Source organism: Taurulus bubalis (genome assembly GCF_910589615.1).
Source record: "Taurulus bubalis genome assembly, chromosome: 11".
Taxonomy (NCBI): Eukaryota; Metazoa; Chordata; class Actinopteri; order Perciformes; family Cottidae; genus Taurulus; species Taurulus bubalis.
In genome coordinates this window covers 8,755,896-8,761,895 of record NC_136599.1, presented here as the reverse complement: position 1 = coordinate 8,761,895, position 6,000 = coordinate 8,755,896, and positions in this window count along the sequence as shown.

Sequence of the window (6,000 nt, the reverse complement as noted above, 5' to 3'; positions counted from 1 at the left end):
ACTGAGCGGAGAAAGTAACTGTGCGTTACTCAACAGTCATGTTTCCACCATTGGCCTGTCCCTACAGCCCGCCCTCGCTCCAAGCATCACAGACAGCCAAAACACAACTACCTGCAACAGCACGGACTAGTTACACCAAGCAGGACAGGCAGAGGTTGTCCAGTAAGACCCCTGCTATGACAAACAAACAACAGCTTTCTAACTCGCTGTCAGTAGCTCTGCTCCTCGAAGAGCTTCAGCTAGTTGTTAGTTAGCTAGCTCGGACTAGCTAACTAGCCGTTAGCATCACTGCTGCTAAACTTCGCCGTTAACCGGAAGTTGGGTGGCAGAGATTAGTTTACGTTATCAACGCAGACACCGACACGAAGATTCACACACAATGCAATTAAATATACCTGTGAATTCAGGTCAAATTATTGTTCAAGTGACATCAACAAACGAAGAGTGTACTGCTTCTCAAATGGGACAGAGGTGGGCGGCAAGGACACCGTGACTGACGGATCCGTCAGCCAATCACAGCGCGGCAATGTGCGTTCTAGAAATAGACGCTCAGCCGTTTTTAACCGCTCACAAAACTTCGGACACGACTCCTCAAATAAATGGTTAAATTAACAGCTATACACGATATGTATATAGTGTATATGCAGCAGAAACAATGCTTCAAAGTGCTTTACATCGTTGAACCAAGAGCAAAACATATCAGGACTGCAATGAGACAAATAAAACCAGATAATTAAAAATAATACAATAAAATGTAATGATAAAAACCACAATAATAACAAAACAGATAAGACATGTCATTTGATATTGGATTGAAGATGTCACTGACAAAACGATGTATTCTTATGGTTTTAATAGACGTTTCAGGGTTGTGTGGGCAAACACCGATAAATAATGAATAAATCAATGTACTGTTACATTAAAATACTTCACTTTGTATCAGTAGACTATATCCACAGTGTTTGTCTACTATTAAAAACCGCTGAATGAACCTGTGATGATGGTTGTTGCTTAACTTAATGAAACATTGCAAATAGCTGCAGGTAGCTGGGACCATGCTACAAAAACACAGGACGGTGCCTGTTGTCCAATTAAACGCAGCTCAACTCATCCACAAGGTGGCAGCTTTCTACTGCGATCAGAAAAATAACAATAACTTAAAGATTTAGAAATGTATTCATTTACAAAAAGAAAAAGTGGGCGCAGAAACAGGCTTTAGATATTTTCAGTGTATGTACTTCAATTAATACATATTCATTATAAACCTTTAAAAAAGGTTTTAGGTACATTTCTGAAACTTTAGGTCTATTAAAAAAGAAGAAGAAGATATTTGTTGTTCCAGGATCTGTGACGTGCAAAACGTTTTGGCTGTTTACATCCTAGCAAAGTAAATATAAAAGCTAGTAACTAAATAATTCAAGCTGCTGATTGTGTAAATATATAGTTGAATAGTCGAGTAGGCTTATTGTTATTTCCAAGTTTCCAAAGGAGAAAGTGGAAACAAAAAACGGCGTCAAGTCACTAAGAGCCTTGGTAAGACCAAAAATGGGTTTTCAAAAATAAAAGCTCGACCATGAGAGATAGCTAAAAAATAGAATGTTTTAAGCAGTTGGTCAATTGATACTTTTCGGCATGATTTATTATCAATGTATATGTTTTACAATCATTTCACAAAATAATTATCTCAACATAAAGTCAATATTTTCATCAAGGGTCATGGATTCATTTTATTTTGGAATTGTTGACCGGAAGTCATACTGCTCGTCACTTTCTGCCCTCTTTTCTGCGCTCGTTTTGGCAAAGTTTTAGTCTTCAGGATGGAGAGAAACCAGAGTGATGTGTTTCAGTAAGCTTTGAGCTGCGGACTTTATGACATTTTAACATATTTGTGGAAACATCATGATCACCTTGAACTAAAAAAAAGGTTCCACCCGAGAAAGAAGAAGAGAAAGAGAGTCGCGATGAACAGAGACGGAGACAAGGGCGCAAAGACTGCGCTCCGTAGCCAGAAACCACCCAAGGCGCAGCAGCAGGTTCCTGTCCAGAAAAAGAAGAAAGATCCGGCTTCAAAAGATGCCCAACGTGGCTCTCATTCATCTCAAGGAGACTCTGAGAGGGAGCTGAAATCGGCGGGACTGCAGGGAAAACGACCGGTGAAAGTGTCTCCAGGTGGCACAGTGGAGTGCCCCGGCGCGCAGAGGAAACTGTCGGATGCCAGCAACGCTTCCGAGGATCTGAGCAAAGACTCCGGCTGCCCGTCTGGGAAACTTTCCTCCTCAGACAGCAGCTCAGAAATATCCGACTGCCCCTCGGAAAGCAACCATAAGCGCGACTCTCCGAGCAGCGACAATGATTTAAGCTGGATAGACGGCGGAGCTTATCTGATCCCGGACAGCGAGGGGAAAGGCGACGGGAGACCGTGCGTAAAGGTGCCTGCTGGAGCGGGTCTCAGTGTGTTTAACTCTACGGGGCCGTTTATGGATCTAATGATGGGAGAGACAACCGAAGACGTTGTCCGGGAAGTGGAAGATTTGAGATCAGAGAACGAGTATTTAAAAGTAAGTTTAATTTAGTTTTAATTCCTGTTTGTTTTATTTATTTAGATAGTTGAATTATATTTGCATTGTATTCTTGTGGCCTAAATGTCCACATACGTGTATGTGGACATTTAGGCCATCATTTAGTTTGTGTGTCGCTTCTTTGTGAGATCTATAAGAGGGCCTCAGACTCTGAACACCAGAGCAGATTTTCTGTAAATGCTCTTGTCAGTCTGCATTAGAGAGTAAAGGACAAGAGAGCGGAAGGTCTCGTGCTGTGGCACCATCAGCAGCATTTCCATATTCAATTGAAATAATACTGCTAAATGGAAGATAAATAACAATGTGAAAACATGTGGAAAAACACGACATTCAAACACAAACTAAAACATCCTTTAAAATAATAAAAAAAAAGAATAAATCAATAAGGAAAGAGACACAGTCAACAATGAAATAGGCCAAATAATTCAGTCTTTATAGTATGGCACTTTCCTTTCCTTCCAGTGTCTTGAAATAATTGGAAACTGTAATCATAACCACCATAATTAGAAATGCATTTTGATGTATTTGGTATACATGAGAGTAAAATAGATTACTGAACCAAACCATCCACCAGGACCACACATTGACCCAGAATGGTTGTGACTTTAACAAATATGTGGGGGAGAAATATAAACGTTGTTGTATTTCTGTGTTGTTTGTCCCAGGATGAGGTGGAAGAGCTTCGCTGTGAGATGCTGGAAATGCGCGACATGTTCCAGGAGGAGGAGGTGTACCTGCTGCAGGACCTGCGGCTGCAGCTGGAGCAGGCCAACAAGACCTGTCGCATCCTGCAGTACCGCCTCCGCAAGGCCGAGCGCCGCAGCATCCGAGTGGCTCAGACGGGGCAGGTGGACGGGGAGCTGGTCCGGAGCTTGGAGCACGATATCAAGGTCAGAGGTCATTACAGTTACTCCTCATCCTTCGTCATCATGCAGCCTTGTTAAAGCTCGCACCGCCATAAAACAGTACATTCCTGTCAAATTGGCTTTTGACTGAATCACTGCTATTCCAGTAGCAACATATATCTGTTATTCCCACAAAGCTATTTCCCATTTCAGTGACAGCAGCCTGACTCACAACGGTTTCGCTGTGCCGTTAAATGCTTCCTGCTGTTCGTCAGCACCACAAAAATGTCATTAGCTGGAAATGTCTTCATCGTGCATCCTGTTTATATTTTTGAAGTGCCATGGTGTAATTATGTGGTGAGTTGTTCTGCATCAGTAAACATAAAAGCACAGTAATCTTCAGCAGAATAAATGCAGGTCAATCGCTCCGTTGACCTTGTGGTGGCAGCCAGACTCAGTTTCTTTGACGGCTGTGTGTCGTGGTGTAGGATTCCCAACAGCCTCACCCTCTCACCCCCCCATACACTCATATGGTGAATTCCTGCCACAAGCATTTCCTTGTAAAATCTATTTTACTACTCTGGGAAAGAGGTGAAAGGAGGTGAAATCTGGGCCAAAAGATTTTCTTGACAGCAGTTTTGCCGAATTGGAGCCAAAGTTCCAGAGCCTCTTTTTGAAGTGACATTTCTTGTTGGAAAGTCGATCAAACGGCTACAACAAGATGTAAAATGAGATGCAAAATGACACACACACAAAGAATACTACCACAAATAGATGCTAAACAAACGCCGAGAGATGCATAATGACGTCAAAGAGACGCAAATGACCACCAAGAGATACAAAACGACCATAAAGTGACGCAAAAATACTACGAAGAGACGCAAAAATACGACAAAGAGACGCAAAACAACCATAAAGAAGAGCCAAATGAATACAAAGAACCTCAAAATGACTACCAAGAGAAGTAAAACAACCACAAAGAGACAGAAAACGACAACTAAGACACGCAAAATGGCAACATAGAGACACGAGACAAACACAAAGATCAGCGAAATGACTATAAATAGACGTAAACAACCCCTGCATCTCGTTAGGGGTTGCCACAGCGGATCATCTACTTGGTCTGTGTCGAAATCTGACTTTATAATCCACTTATTTGATTTGGCAAAGGTTTTACGCAGGTTGAACTTCATAACCCTTTTTACATCGCCCGGGGGTAGATACAGGTTTTGGTGGTGGGTTAGGGTTAGGCAAAACATACTGACTCAAAACAGACAATCTTTAGGGTTTACACTTATGTTGGAGGGGGCTTTTGTACGTCCCGTCCATGATCGGAGATCCACTAACCTGCTGTTGGCTTTGTTTACAGGTGGCAAAGAGTGTGTCTCTCCGGCTGTACAACGAGCTGGAAGCGGTGCGAAAGAAGGATTTGCAGTTGGAGTGGGAAAATGAGGTGCTGCGTGAGAAGACTCAGGAGCTGGAGGTGGCCAAGCAGGTGTTACAGGCCGAAGTGGAGAAAACCAGAGAGGTGCGACAGTAAAGCACAACACTTTACATTAAAGCCCCCACACACCCCACCCCACACACACACTCAAATTAGTTTAGCTTCTTGAGAATGAGGAAAAGCAGTATTTGTATGTCTTAAATCCGGTTTGGAGGACATCCTAAATGAATCTGTTCATTGGGCAAAACAATTCGGCCTAAATCTTGACAGAAACATAAGCTGCTGCCACCGACACCCTTTTCACGAGCCTCCATCCCTCTGGTCAGGAATCCTCCTCCATTTCTGCCGCTACACAGCTGCACCCGCCCCAGCCAGTTGTCACCCTCATCCCTCAGTCACCCTGATGTCAGGTGACACATGACCCGGGTGCAGTATGAGAGGAGGGCACGGCCAGCAGCTGCCTGGTGCCTTCGGCAAGGGTGAAGCAGCCTGGTATGCCGAAGCCTGAACTTCAGGAACAGCTGATATCCTACCAGAGAAAAGGGAGCTAGTGATATTACAAAAATAGACTTGCATTCTCTCTTTCTGCTTCTATTAAGATATGCTAAATCTAGATCAGTGTGTGTTATGGCATTCAAATTGGTGTTTGTGTGGCGACATACTGACCTGCAAACGCACAGGCTTTTATTGTGGCGACCACACCCCGGCAGTGATTGAATTTCCAGTCCACCTTTTATTCGTTGGGCCCCTCCTGCCTCGATGGCTCCAGTGATGACTGCCGTGCACTTCAGTGACACGTGTGTGGTTTAATCCAGGATTCGGTGCTTTTGCATGAGCTCAGTCTGGCTTCGCAGGCAGCTGCTAGTCCCTTTGATCCCAGCAGGGAAATCCACTTAGATTACCTAATCTAGGGCCACAAAACACAGTCTAGATGGATGTGAAGGAGCTTGAACATTTTAGAGACTCACATTGCAACTGCACTGTCTGTGACCCAGTTTGTGGGACTTGAATGGTAATTTAATACGGTCAGGTCACAACACAGCTGCAGATGCTTGAACAATGACAAAATCAGAAATGACGACTAAAACTGTGCTGTTATTTCCAAATTCAACACAAATTAAGACAATTTTCC